Source organism: Cebidichthys violaceus, unplaced genomic scaffold (assembly GCF_023349555.1).
Source record: "Cebidichthys violaceus isolate CVI_PGR_0920_01 unplaced genomic scaffold, fCebVio1.0.p SCAF_32, whole genome shotgun sequence".
Lineage (NCBI taxonomy): Eukaryota > Metazoa > Chordata > Actinopteri > Perciformes > Stichaeidae > Cebidichthys > Cebidichthys violaceus.
The window spans coordinates 2,616,916-2,631,723 of NW_027176506.1; the positions used below are offsets into that span (position 1 = coordinate 2,616,916).

The following is a 14,808-nucleotide window of genomic DNA, read 5'->3' on the forward strand; positions in this document are numbered from 1 at the left end:
GATCCCTGAATTTGTGTTTGGCTAATGTTGACTGTTTAATTAAGCGAGCCAAAAACTTTGTACCTGAAGTAAATTTTCTTCCACAATTTAGCCAATGTTGTGCCCATACCAGTATGGTAGAGATTTAGTAAAAGTGTAGATGGTTTCGTCTTCTTAGCAGAACACCCAGCATTTTTTTAATACCAAGAGACAAATACTTAACACACATTCCTAACAATAGAGAATTTCTTCAGAAAGACATCAAACATTGAGAAGTTTTTAAAGGCTCCTTGGTCTAGGGGTATAATTTTTGCTTTGGGTGCGAGAGGTCCTGGGTTCAGATCCCGGACGAGCCCAGAATTTGTGTTTGGCTAATGTTGACTGTTTAATTAAGCGAGCCAAAAACTTTGTACCTTAAGTAAATTTTCTTCAACAATTTAGACAATGTCGTGCCCATACCAGTATGGTAGAGTCTTGGCAAAAGTGTAGCTGGTTCATCTTCTTAGCAGAACACTCAGTTTTTTTTAATGCCAAGAGAAAAAGACTTAATACACATGCCAAACAATAAAGAATTTCGTCAGGAAGACATCAAATGTTGAGGTGTTTTAATGGCTCGTTGGTCTAGGCGTATGATTCTTGCTTAGGGTGCGACAGGTCCCGGCTCCAATTCCCTGACGAGCCCAGAAGTTGTGTTTGGCTATTGTTGACTGTTAAATTAAGCGAGCTAAAAACTTTGTACCTTAAGAAAACGTTTCTTCCACAATTTAGCCGATGTCGTGCCCATACCAGTATGGTGAACTCTTGGCAACAGTGTCGCTGGTTCGTCTTCTTTGCAGAACACCCAGCATTTTCTTATTACCAAGAGACAAATACTTAACACACATGCGTAACAATAGAGAATTTCGTCAGGAAGACATCAAACGTTAAGCAGTTTTAATGGCTCGTTGGTCTAGGGGTATGATTCTTGCTTAGGGTGCGAGAGGTCCCGGGTTCAGTTTTCGGACGATCCCTGAATTTGTGTTTGGCTAATGTTGACTGTTTAATTGAGCGCGTTAAAAACTTTATACCTTAAGAAAACGTTTCTTCCACAATTTAGCCGATGACGTGCCCATACCAGTATTGTAGAGTCTTGGTAAAAGTGTAGCTGGTTCGTCTTCTTAGCAGAACTCCCATAATTTTTTTATTACCAATAGACAAATACTTAATATACATGCCTAACAATAGAGAATTTCGTCAGGAAGACATCAAACGTTAACCAGTTTTAATGGCTCGTTGGTCTAGGGGTATGGTTCTCTCTTAGGGTGCGAGAGGTCTGGGGTCCAATTCCCGGACGAGCCCAGAATTTGTGTTTGGCTAATGTTGACTGTTTAATTAAGCGAGCCAAAAACTTTGTACCTGAAGTAAATTTTCTTCCACAATTTAGCCAATGTTGTGCCCATACCAGTATGGTAGAGATTTAGTAAAAGTGTAGATGGTTTCGTCTTCTTAGCAGAACACCCAGCATTTTTTTAATACCAAGAGACAAATACTTAACACACATTCCTAACAATAGAGAATTTCTTCAGAAAGACATCAAACATTGAGAAGTTTTTAAAGGCTCCTTGGTCTAGGGGTATAATTTTTGCTTTGGGTGCGAGAGGTCCTGGGTTCAGATCCCGGACGAGCCCAGAATTTGTGTTTGGCTAATGTTGACTGTTTAATTAAGCGAGCCAAAAACTTTGTACCTTAAGTAAATTTTCTTCAACAATTTAGACAATGTCGTGCCCATACCAGTATGGTAGAGTCTTGGCAAAAGTGTAGCTGGTTCATCTTCTTAGCAGAACACTCAGTTTTTTTTAATGCCAAGAGAAAAAGACTTAATACACATGCCAAACAATAAAGAATTTCGTCAGGAAGACATCAAATGTTGAGGTGTTTTAATGGCTCGTTGGTCTAGGCGTATGATTCTTGCTTAGGGTGCGACAGGTCCCGGCTCCAATTCCCTGACGAGCCCAGAAGTTGTGTTTGGCTATTGTTGACTGTTAAATTAAGCGAGCTAAAAACTTTGTACCTTAAGAAAACGTTTCTTCCACAATTTAGCCGATGTCGTGCCCATACCAGTATGGTGAACTCTTGGCAACAGTGTCGCTGGTTCGTCTTCTTTGCAGAACACCCAGCATTTTCTTATTACCAAGAGACAAATACTTAACACACATGCGTAACAATAGAGAATTTCGTCAGGAAGACATCAAACGTTAAGCAGTTTTAATGGCTCGTTGGTCTAGGGGTATGATTCTTGCTTAGGGTGCGAGAGGTCCCGGGTTCAGTTTTCGGACGATCCCTGAATTTGTGTTTGGCTAATGTTGACTGTTTAATTGAGCGCGTTAAAAACTTTATACCTTAAGAAAACGTTTCTTCCACAATTTAGCCGATGACGTGCCCATACCAGTATTGTAGAGTCTTGGTAAAAGTGTAGCTGGTTCGTCTTCTTAGCAGAACTCCCATAATTTTTTTATTACCAATAGACAAATACTTAATATACATGCCTAACAATAGAGAATTTCGTCAGGAAGACATCAAACGTTAACCAGTTTTAATGGCTCGTTGGTCTAGGGGTATGGTTCTCTCTTAGGGTGCGAGAGGTCTGGGGTCCAATTCCCGGACGAGCCCAGAATTTGTGTTTGGCTAATGTTGACTGTACAATTAAGCGATCCAAAAACTTTGTACATTAAGAAAACGTTTCTTCCACAATTTAGCCAATGTCGTGCCCATACCAGTATGGTAGAGTCTTGGTAAAAGTGTAGCTGGTTCGTTTTCTTAGCAGAACACTCAGTTTTTTTTAATGCCAAGAGAAAAAGACTTAATACACATGCCTAACAATAGAGAATTTCGTCAGTCAGACATCAAACCTTAACTGGTTTTAATGGCTCGTTGGTCTAGGGGTATGATTCTCGCTTCGGGTGCGAGAGGTCCCGGGTCCAAATCCCGGACGAGCCCAGAATTTGTGTTTGGCTAATGTTGACTGTTGAATTAAGCGAGCCAAAAACTTTGTACATTAAGAAAATATTTCTTCCACAATTTAGCCAATGTCGTGCCCATACCAGTATGGTAGTCTTGGCAAAAGTGTAGCTGGTTCGTCTTCTTAGCAGAACACCCAGCATTTTTTTATTACCAAGATAAAAAGACTTAACACACATGCCTAACAATAGAGAATTTCGTCAGGAAGACATCAATCGTTGAGAAGTTTCAATGGCTCGTTGGTCTAGGGGTATGATTCTTACTTCTTGTGCGAGAGGTCCTGGATCCAAATCCCCCAGTAGCCCAGAATTTGTGTTTGGCTAATGTTGACTGTTTAATTAAGCGAGCCAAAAACTTTGTACCTGAAGTAAATTTTCTTCCACAATTTAGCCAATGTTGTGCCCATACCAGTATGGTAGAGATTTAGTAAAAGTGTAGATGGTTTCATCTTCTTAGCAGAACACCCAGCATTTTTTTAATACCAAGAGACAAATACTTAACACACATTCCTAACAATAGAGAATTTCTTCAGAAAGACATCAAACATTGAGAAGTTTTTAAAGGCTCCTTGGTCTAGGGGTATAATTTTTGCTTTGGGTGCGAAAGGTCCTGGGTACAGATCCCGGACGAGCCCAGAATTTGTGTTTGGCTAATGTTGACTGTTTAATTAAGCGAGCCAAAAACTTTGTACCTTAAGTAAATTTTCTTCAACAATTTAGCCAATGTCGTGCCCATACCAGTATGGTAGAGTCTTGGCAAAAGTGTAGCTGGTTCATCTTCTTAGCAGAACACCCAGCATCTTTTTATTACCAAGAGACAAAGACTTAATACACATGCCTAACAATAGAGAATTTCGTCAGTCAGATATCAAACCTTAAATGGCTTTTATGGCTCGTTGGTCTAGGGGTATAATTGTTGCTTAGGGTGCGAGAGGTCACGTGTTCAGTTTCCAGACGAGCCCTGAATTTGTGTTTGGCTAATGTTGACTGTTTAATTGAGCGCGTTAAAAACTTTGTACCTTAAGAAAACGTTTCTTCCACAATTTAGCCAATGTCGTGCCCATACCAGTATGGTAGAGACTTAGTAAAAGTGTAGCTGGTTCGTCTTCTTAGCAGAACAACCAGCATTTTTTTTATTACCAAGAGACAAAGACTTAACACACATGCCTAACAATAGAGAATTTCGTCAGGAAGACATCAAACGTTAAGCAGTTTTAATGACTCAGTGGTCTACGGGTATGATTCTCACTGTGTCTGCGAGAGGTCCTGGGTCCAAATCCCGGACGAGCCCAGAATTTGTGTTTGGCTAATGTTGACTGTTAAATTAAGCGAGCCAAAAACTTTGTACCTTAAGAAAACGTTTCTTCCACAATTTAGCCAATGTCGTGCCCATACCAGTATGGTAGAATCTTGGTAAAAGTGTAATTGTTTCGTCTTCTTACCAGAACACTCATTTTTTTTTAATGCCAAGGGAAAAAGACTTAATACACATGCCTAACAATAAAGAATTTCGTCAGGCAGACATCAAATGTTGAGGTGTTTCAATGGCTCGTTGGTCTAGGGGTATGATTCTCGCTTAGGGTGCGAGAGGTCCTGGGTCCAATTCCCGGACGAGCCCAGAAGTTGTGTTTGGCTAATATTGACTGTTAAATTAAGCGAGTCAAAAACTTTGTACCTTAAGTAAATTTTCTTCAACAATTTAGCCAATGTCGTGCCCATACCAGTATGGTAGTCTTGGCAAAAGTGTAGCTGGTTCGTCTTCTTAGCAGAACACCCAGCATTTTTTTATTACCAAGATAAAAAGACTTAACACACATGCCTAACAATAGAGAATTTCGTCAGGAAGACATCAAACGTTGAGAAGTTTCAATGGCTCGTTGGTCTAGGGGTATGATTCTTACTTCTTGTGCGAGAGGTCCTGGATCCAAATCCCCCAGTAGCCCAGAATTTGTGTTTGGCTAATGTTGACTGTTTAATTAAGCGAGCCAAAAACTTTGTACCTGAAGTAAATTTTCTTCCACAATTTAGCCAATGTTGTGCCCATACCAGTATGGTAGAGATTTAGTAAAGGTGTAGATGGTTTCATCTTCTTAGCAGAACACCCAGCATTTTTTTAATACCAAGAGACAAACACTTAACACACATTCCTAACAATAGAGAATTTCTTCAGAAAGACATCAAACATTGAGAAGTTTTTAAAGGCTCCTTGGTCTAGGGGTATAATTTTTGCTTTGGGTGCGAAAGGTCCTGGGTTCAGATCCCGGACGAGCCCAGAATTTGTGTTTGGCTAATGTTGACTGTTTAATTAAGCGAGCCAAAAACTTTGTACCTTAAGTAAATTTTCTTCAACAATTTAGCCAATGTCGTGCCCATACCAGTATGGTAGAGTCTTGGTAAAAGTGTAGCTGGTTCGTCTTCTTAGCAGAACACTCAGTTTTTTTTATTACCAAGAGACAAAGACTTAACACACATGCCTAACAATAGAGAATTTCTTCAGGAAGACATCAAACGTTAAGCAGTTTCAATGGCTCGTTGGTCTAGGGGTATGATTCTCGCTTTGGGTGCGAGAGGTCCCGGGTCCAAATCCCGGACGAGCCCACAATTTGTGTTTGGCTAATGTTGACTGTTAAATTAAGCGAGCCAAAAACTTTGTACCTTAAGAAAACGTTTCTTCCACAATTTAGCCAATGTCGTGCCCATACCAGTATGGTAGAGACTTAGTAAAAGTGTAGCTGGTTCGTCTTCTTAGCAGAACAACCAGCATTTTTTTTATTACCAAGAGACAAAGACTTAACACACATGCCTAACAATAGAGAATTTCGTCAGGAAGACATCAAACGTTAAGCAGTTTTAATGACTCAGTGGTCTACGGGTATGATTCTCACTGTGTCTGCGAGAGGTCCTGGGTCCAAATCCCGGACGAGCCCAGAATTTGTGTTTGGCTAATGTTGACTGTTAAATTAAGCGAACCAAAAACTTTGTACCTTAAGAAAACGTTTCTTCCACAATTTAGCCAATGTCGTGCCCATACCAGTATGGTAGAATCTTGGTAAAAGTGTAATTGTTTCGTCTTCTTACCAGAACACTCTTTTTTTTTTAATGCCAAGGGAAAAAGACTTAATACACATGCCTAACAATAAAGAATTTCGTCAGGCAGACATCAAATGTTGAGGTGTTTTCATGGCTCGTTGGTCTAGGGGTATGATTCTCGCTTAGGGTGCGAGAGGTCCTGGGTCCAATTCCCGGACGAGCCCAGAAGTTGTGTTTGGCTAATGTTGACTGTTAAATTAAGCGAGTCAAAAACTTTGTACCTTAACAAAACGTTTCTTCCACAATTTAGCCAATGTCGTACCCATACCAGTATGGTAGAGTCTTGGTAAAAGTGTAGCTGGTTCGTCTTCTTAGCAGAACACTCAGTTTTTTTTATTACCAAGAGACAAAGACTTAACACACATGCCTAACAATAGAGAATTTTGTCAGGAAGACATCAAACGTTAAGCAGTTTTAATGGCTTGTTGGTCTAGGGGTATGATTTTCACTTAGGGTGCGAGAGGTCCCGGGTCCAATTCCCGGACGAGCCCAGAATTTGTGTTTGGCTAATGTTGACTGTTTAATTGAAAGCGTTAAAAACTTTGTACCTTAAGAAAAAGTTTCTTCCACAATTTAGCCGATGTCGTGCCCATACCAGTATGGTAGAGACTTAGTAAAAGTGTAGCTGGTTTCGTCTTCTTAGCAGAACACCCAGCATTTTTTAAATACCAAGAGACAAATACTTAACACACATTCCTAACAATAGAGAATTTCGTCAGGAAGACATCAAACATTGAGAAGTTTTTAAAGGCTCCTTGGTCTAGGGGTATGATTCTTGCTTTGGGTGCGAGAGGTCCCGGGTCCAATTCCCGGACGAGCCCAGAAGTTGTGTTTGGCTATTGTTGACTGTTAAATTAAGCGAGCTAAAAACTTTGTACCTTAAGAAAACGTTTCTTCCACAATTTAGCCGATGTCGTGCCCATACCAGTATGGGAGAGTCTTGGTAAAAGTGTAGCTGGTTCGTCTTCTTAGCAGAACACCCAGCATTTTTTTATTACCAAGAGACAAATAACTAATACACATGCGTAACAATAGAGAATTTCGTCAGGAAGACAACAAATGTTGAGCAGATTTAATGGTTTGTTGGTCTAGGGTTATGATTCTCGCCTTGGGTGCGAGTGGTCCAGGGTCCAACTCCCGGACGAGCCCAGAATTTGTGTTTGGCTAATGTTTACTGTTTAATTGACCGCGTTAAAAACTTTGTACCTTAAGAAAACGTTTCTTCCACAATTTAGCCAATGTTGTGCCCATACCAGTATGGTAGTCTTGGCAAAAGTGTAGCTGGTTCGTCTTCTTAGCAGAACACCCAGCATTTTTTTATTACCAAGATAAAAAGACTTAACACACATGCCTAACAATAGAGAATTTTGTCAGGAAGACATCAAACGTTGAGAAGTTTCAATGGCTCGTTGGTCTAGGGGTATGATTCTTACTTCTTGTGCGAGAGGTCCTGGATCCAAATCCCCCAGTAGCCCAGAATTTGTGTTTGGCTAATGTTGACTGTTTAATTAAGCGAGCCAAAAACTTTGTACCTGAAGTAAATTTTCTTCCACAATTTAGCCAATGTTGTGCCCATACCAGTATGGTAGAGATTTAGTAAAAGTGTAGATGGTTTCGTCTTCTTAGCAGAACACCCAGCATTTTTTTAATACCAAGAGACAAATACTTAACACACATTCCTAACAATAGAGAATTTCTTCAGAAAGACATCAAACATTGAGAAGTTTTTAAAGGCTCCTTGGTCTAGGGGTATAATTTTTGCTTTGGGTGCGAGAGGTCCTGGGTTCAGATCCCGGACGAGCCCAGAATTTGTGTTTGGCTAATGTTGACTGTTTAATTAAGCGAGCCAAAAACTTTGTACCTTAAGTAAATTTTCTTCAACAATTTAGACAATGTCGTGCCCATACCAGTATGGTAGAGTCTTGGCAAAAGTGTAGCTGGTTCATCTTCTTAGCAGAACACTCAGTTTTTTTTAATGCCAAGAGAAAAAGACTTAATACACATGCCAAACAATAAAGAATTTCGTCAGGAAGACATCAAATGTTGAGGTGTTTTAATGGCTCGTTGGTCTAGGCGTATGATTCTTGCTTAGGGTGCGACAGGTCCCGGCTCCAATTCCCTGACGAGCCCAGAAGTTGTGTTTGGCTATTGTTGACTGTTAAATTAAGCGAGCTAAAAACTTTGTACCTTAAGAAAACGTTTCTTCCACAATTTAGCCGATGTCGTGCCCATACCAGTATGGTGAACTCTTGGCAACAGTGTCGCTGGTTCGTCTTCTTTGCAGAACACCCAGCATTTTCTTATTACCAAGAGACAAATACTTAACACACATGCGTAACAATAGAGAATTTCGTCAGGAAGACATCAAACGTTAAGCAGTTTTAATGGCTCGTTGGTCTAGGGGTATGATTCTTGCTTAGGGTGCGAGAGGTCCCGGGTTCAGTTTTCGGACGATCCCTGAATTTGTGTTTGGCTAATGTTGACTGTTTAATTGAGCGCGTTAAAAACTTTATACCTTAAGAAAACGTTTCTTCCACAATTTAGCCGATGACGTGCCCATACCAGTATTGTAGAGTCTTGGTAAAAGTGTAGCTGGTTCGTCTTCTTAGCAGAACTCCCATAATTTTTTTATTACCAATAGACAAATACTTAATATACATGCCTAACAATAGAGAATTTCGTCAGGAAGACATCAAACGTTAACCAGTTTTAATGGCTCGTTGGTCTAGGGGTATGGTTCTCTCTTAGGGTGCGAGAGGTCTGGGGTCCAATTCCCGGACGAGCCCAGAATTTGTGTTTGGCTAATGTTGACTGTACAATTAAGCGATCCAAAAACTTTGTACATTAAGAAAACGTTTCTTCCACAATTTAGCCAATGTCGTGCCCATACCAGTATGGTAGAGTCTTGGTAAAAGTGTAGCTGGTTCGTTTTCTTAGCAGAACACTCAGTTTTTTTTAATGCCAAGAGAAAAAGACTTAATACACATGCCTAACAATAGAGAATTTCGTCAGTCAGACATCAAACCTTAACTGGTTTTAATGGCTCGTTGGTCTAGGGGTATGATTCTCGCTTCGGGTGCGAGAGGTCCCGGGTCCAAATCCCGGACGAGCCCAGAATTTGTGTTTGGCTAATGTTGACTGTTGAATTAAGCGAGCCAAAAACTTTGTACATTAAGAAAATATTTCTTCCACAATTTAGCCAATGTCGTGCCCATACCAGTATGGTAGTCTTGGCAAAAGTGTAGCTGGTTCGTCTTCTTAGCAGAACACCCAGCATTTTTTTATTACCAAGATAAAAAGACTTAACACACATGCCTAACAATAGAGAATTTCGTCAGGAAGACATCAATCGTTGAGAAGTTTCAATGGCTCGTTGGTCTAGGGGTATGATTCTTACTTCTTGTGCGAGAGGTCCTGGATCCAAATCCCCCAGTAGCCCAGAATTTGTGTTTGGCTAATGTTGACTGTTTAATTAAGCGAGCCAAAAACTTTGTACCTGAAGTAAATTTTCTTCCACAATTTAGCCAATGTTGTGCCCATACCAGTATGGTAGAGATTTAGTAAAAGTGTAGATGGTTTCATCTTCTTAGCAGAACACCCAGCATTTTTTTAATACCAAGAGACAAATACTTAACACACATTCCTAACAATAGAGAATTTCTTCAGAAAGACATCAAACATTGAGAAGTTTTTAAAGGCTCCTTGGTCTAGGGGTATAATTTTTGCTTTGGGTGCGAAAGGTCCTGGGTACAGATCCCGGACGAGCCCAGAATTTGTGTTTGGCTAATGTTGACTGTTTAATTAAGCGAGCCAAAAACTTTGTACCTTAAGTAAATTTTCTTCAACAATTTAGCCAATGTCGTGCCCATACCAGTATGGTAGAGTCTTGGCAAAAGTGTAGCTGGTTCATCTTCTTAGCAGAACACCCAGCATCTTTTTATTACCAAGAGACAAAGACTTAATACACATGCCTAACAATAGAGAATTTCGTCAGTCAGATATCAAACCTTAAATGGCTTTTATGGCTCGTTGGTCTAGGGGTGTAATTGTTGCTTAGGGTGCGAGAGGTCACGTGTTCAGTTTCCAGACGAGCCCTGAATTTGTGTTTGGCTAATGTTGACTGTTTAATTGAGCGCGTTAAAAACTTTACACCTTAAGAAAACGTTTCTTCCACAATTTAGCCGATGACGTGCCCATACCAGTATGGTAGAGTCTTGGTAAAAGTGTAGCTGGTTCGTCTTCTTAGCAGAACACCCAGCATTTTTTTATTACCAATAGACAAATACTTAATACACATCCCTAACAATAGAGAATTTCGTCAGGAAGACATCAAACGTTAAGCAGTTTTAATGGCTCGTTGGTCTAGGGGTATGATTCTCTCATAGGGTGCGAGAGGTCTGGGGTCCAATTACCGGACGAGCCCAGAATTTGTGTTTGGCTAATGTTTACTGTTTAATTGATCGCGTTAAAAACTTTGTACTTTAAGAAAACGTTTCTTCCACAATTTAGCCGATGTCGTGCCCATACCAGTATGGTAGAGTCTTGGTAAAAGTGTAGCTGGTTCGTCTTCTTAGCAGAACACTCAGTTTTTTTTATTACCAAGAGACAAAGACTTAACACACATGCCTAACAATAGAGAATTTCGTCAGGAAGACATCAAACGTTAAGCAGTTTCAATGGCTCGTTGGTCTAGGGGTATGATTCTCGCTTTGGGTGCGAGAGGTCCCGGGTCCAAATCCCGGACGAGCCCACAATTTGTGTTTGGCTAATGTTGACTGTTAAATTAAGCGAGCCAAAAACTTTGTACCTTAAGAAAACGTTTCTTCCACAATTTAGCCAATGTCGTGCCCATACCAGTATGGTAGAGACTTAGTAAAAGTGTAGCTGGTTCGTCTTCTTAGCAGAACAACCAGCATTTTTTTTATTACCAAGAGACAAAGACTTAACACACATGCCTAACAATAGAGAATTTCGTCAGGAAGACATCAAACGTTAAGCAGTTTTAATGACTCAGTGGTCTACGGGTATGATTCTCACTGTGTCTGCGAGAGGTCCTGGGTCCAAATCCCGGACGAGCCCAGAATTTGTGTTTGGCTAATGTTGACTGTTAAATTAAGCGAGCCAAAAACTTTGTACCTTAAGAAAACGTTTCTTCCACAATTTAGCCAATGTCGTGCCCATACCAGTATGGTAGTCTTGGCAAAAGTGTAGCTGGTTCGTCTTCTTAGCAGAACACCCAGCATTTTTTTATTATCAAGATAAAAAGACTTAACACACATGCCTAACAATAGAGAATTTCGTCAGGAAGACATCAAACGTTGAGAAGTTTCAATGGCTCGTTGGTCTAGGGGTATGATTCTTACTTCTTATGCGAGAGGTCCTGGATCCAAATCCCCCAGTAGCCCAGAATTTGTGTTTGGCTAATGTTGACTGTTTAATTAAGCGAGCCAAAAACTTTGTACCTGAAGTAAATTTTCTTCCACAATTTAGCCAATGTTGTGCCCATACCAGTATGGTAGAGATTTAGTAAAAGTGTAGATGGTTTTGTCTTCTTAGCAGAACACCCAGCATTTTTTTAATACCAAGAGACAAATACTTAACACACATTCCTAACAATAGAGAATTTCTTCAGAAAGACATCAAACATTGAGAAGTTTTTAAAGGCTCCTTGGTCTAGGGGTATAATTTTTGCTTTGGGTGCGAGAGGTCCTGGGTTCAGATCCCGGACGAGCCCAGAATTTGTGTTTGGCTAATGTTGACTGTTTAATTAAGCGAGCCAAAAACTTTGTACCTTAAGTAAATTTTCTTCAACAATTTAGCCAATGTCGTGCCCATACCAGTATGGTAGAGTCTTGGCAAAAGTGTAGCTGGTTCATCTTCTTAGCAGAGCACCCAGCATCTTTTTATTACCAAGAGACAAAGACTTAATACACATGCCTAACAATAGAGAATTTCGTCAGTCAGATATCAAACCTTAAATGGCTTTTATGGCTCGTTGGTCTAGGGGTATGATTGTTGCTTAGGGTGCGAGAGGTCCCGTGTTCAGTTTCCAGACGAGCCCTGAATTTGTGTTTGGCTAATGTTGACTGTTTAATTGAGCGCGTTAAAAACTTTACACCTTAAGAAAACGTTTCTTCCACAATTTAGCCGATGACGTGCCCATACCAGTATGGTAGAGTCTTGGTAAAAGTGTAGCTGGTTCGTCTTCTTAGCAGAACACCCAGCATTTTTTTATTACCAATAGACAAATACTTAATACACATCCCTAACAATAGAGAATTTCGTCAGGAAGACATCAAACGTTAAGCAGTTTTAATGGCTCGTTGGTCTAGGGGTATGATTCTCTCATAGGGTGCGAGAGGTCTGGGGTCCAATTACCGGACGAGCCCAGAATTTGTGTTTGGCTAATGTTTACTGTTTAATTGATCGCGTTAAAAACTTTGTACTTTAAGAAAACGTTTCTTCCACAATTTAGCCGATGTCGTGCCCATACCAGTATGGTAGAGTCTTGGTAAAAGTGTAGCTGGTTCGTCTTCTTAGCAGAACACTCAGTTTTTTTTATTACCAAGAGACAAAGACTTAACACACATGCCTAACAATAGAGAATTTCGTCAGGAAGACATGAAACGTTAAGCAGTTTCAATGGCTCGTTGGTCTAGGGGTATGATTCTCGCTTTGGGTGCGAGAGGTCCCGGGTCCAAATCCCGGACGAGCCCACAATTTGTGTTTGGCTAATGTTGACTGTTAAATTAAGCGAGCCAAAAACTTTGTACCTTAAGAAAACGTTTCTTCCACAATTTAGCCAATGTCGTGCCCATACCAGTATGGTAGAGACTTAGTAAAAGTGTAGCTGGTTCGTCTTCTTAGCAGAACAACCAGCATTTTTTTTATTACCAAGAGACAAAGACTTAACACACATGCCTAACAATAGAGAATTTCGTCAGGAAGACATCAAACGTTAAGCAGTTTTAATGACTCAGTGGTCTACGGGTATGATTCTCACTGTGTCTGCGAGAGGTCCTGGGTCCAAATCCCGGACGAGCCCAGAATTTGTGTGTTGGCTAATGTTTACTGTTTAATTGAGCGCGTTAAAAACTTTGTACCTTAAGAAAACGTTTCTTCCACAATTTAGCCAATGTCGTGCCCATACCAGTATGGTAGTCTTGGCAAAAGTGTAGCTGGTTCGTCTTCTTAGCAGAACACCCAGCATTTTTTTATTATCAAGATAAAAAGACTTAACACACATGCCTAACAATAGAGAATTTCGTCAGGAAGACATCAAACGTTGAGAAGTTTCAATGGCTCGTTGGTCTAGGGGTATGATTCTTACTTCTTATGCGAGAGGTCCTGGATCCAAATCCCCTAGTAGCCCAGAATTTGTGTTTGGCTAATGTTGACTGTTTAATTAAGCGAGCCAAAAACTTTGTACCTGAAGTAAATTTTCTTCCACAATTTAGCCAATGTTGTGCCCATACCAGTATGGTAGAGATTTAGTAAAAGTGTAGATGGTTTCGTCTTCTTAGCAGAACACCCAGCATTTTTTTAATACCAAGAGACAAATACTTAACACACATTCCTAACAATAGAGAATTTCTTCAGAAAGACATCAAACATTGAGAAGTTTTTAAAGGCTCCTTGGTCTAGGGGTATAATTTTTGCTTTGGGTGCGAGAGGTCCTGGGTTCAGATCCCGGACGAGCCCAGAATTTGTGTTTGGCTAATGTTGACTGTTTAATTAAGCGAGCCAAAAACTTTGTACCTTAAGTAAATTTTCTTCAACAATTTAGCCAATGTCGTGCCCATACCAGTATGGTAGAGTCTTGGCAAAAGTGTAGCTGGTTCATCTTCTTAGCATAACACCCAGCATCTTTTTATTACCAAGAGACAAAGACTTAATACACATGCCTAACAATAGAGAATTTCGTCAGTCAGATATCAAACCTTAAATGGCTTTTATGGCTCGTTGGTCTAGGGGTATGATTGTTACTTAGGGTGCGAGAGGTCCCGTGTTCAGTTTCCAGACGAGCCCTGAATTTGTGTTTGGCTAATGTTGACTGTTTAATTGAGCGCGTTAAAAACTTTACACCTTAAGAAAACGTTTCTTCCACAATTTAGCCGATGACGTGCCCATACCAGTATGGTAGAGTCTTGGTAAAAGTGTAGCTGGTTCGTCTTCTTAGCAGAACACCCAGCATTTTTTTATTACCAATAGACAAATACTTAATACACATCCCTAACAATAGAGAATTTCGTCAGGAAGACATCAAACGTTAAGCAGTTTTAATGGCTCGTTGGTCTAGGGGTATGATTCTCTCATAGGGTGCGAGAGGTCTGGGGTCCAATTACCGGACGAGCCCAGAATTTGTGTTTGGCTAATGTTTACTGTTTAATTGATCGCGTTAAAAACTTTGTACTTTAAGAAAACGTTTCTTCCACAATTTAGCCGATGTCGTGCCCATACCAGTATGGTAGAGTCTTGGTAAAAGTGTAGCTGGTTCGTCTTCTTAGCAGAACACTCAGTTTTTTTTATTACCAAGAGACAAAGACTTAACACACATGCCTAACAATAGAGAATTTCGTCAGGAAGACATCAAACGTTAAGCAGTTTCAATGGCTCGTTGGTCTAGGGGTATGATTCTCGCTTTGGGTGTAAGAGGTCCCGGGTCCAAATCCCGGACGAGCCCACAATTTGTGTTTGGCTAATGTTGACTGTTAAATTAAGCGAGCCAAAAACTTTGTACCTT

General features: G+C 40.3%; 7 non-coding genes across 7 annotated transcripts; all 7 read left to right on the top strand.

Annotated features, from left to right (window-relative positions):
* The first annotated feature begins 2,883 nt into the window (after positions 1–2,883).
* Positions 2,884–2,955, top strand: trnap-cgg (transfer RNA proline (anticodon CGG)). The gene has a single exon. It is a non-coding gene; the product is annotated as a tRNA-Pro (tRNA).
* A 1,566-nt stretch (positions 2,956–4,521) lies between these two features.
* trnap-agg (transfer RNA proline (anticodon AGG)) lies at positions 4,522–4,593 on the top strand. Its single transcript has one exon. It is a non-coding gene; the product is annotated as a tRNA-Pro (tRNA).
* A 908-nt stretch (positions 4,594–5,501) lies between these two features.
* trnap-ugg (transfer RNA proline (anticodon UGG)) lies at positions 5,502–5,573 on the top strand. The gene has a single exon. It is a non-coding gene; the product is annotated as a tRNA-Pro (tRNA).
* Positions 5,574–6,157: 584 nt separating this feature from the next.
* Positions 6,158–6,229, top strand: trnap-agg (transfer RNA proline (anticodon AGG)). The gene has a single exon. It is a non-coding gene; the product is annotated as a tRNA-Pro (tRNA).
* Positions 6,230–9,106: 2,877 nt separating this feature from the next.
* trnap-cgg (transfer RNA proline (anticodon CGG)) lies at positions 9,107–9,178 on the top strand. The gene has a single exon. It is a non-coding gene; the product is annotated as a tRNA-Pro (tRNA).
* Positions 9,179–10,743: 1,565 nt separating this feature from the next.
* trnap-ugg (transfer RNA proline (anticodon UGG)) lies at positions 10,744–10,815 on the top strand. The gene has a single exon. It is a non-coding gene; the product is annotated as a tRNA-Pro (tRNA).
* A 1,894-nt stretch (positions 10,816–12,709) lies between these two features.
* On the top strand, positions 12,710–12,781 carry trnap-ugg (transfer RNA proline (anticodon UGG)). Its single transcript has one exon. It is a non-coding gene; the product is annotated as a tRNA-Pro (tRNA).
* The last annotated feature ends 2,027 nt before the right edge of the window (positions 12,782–14,808 follow it).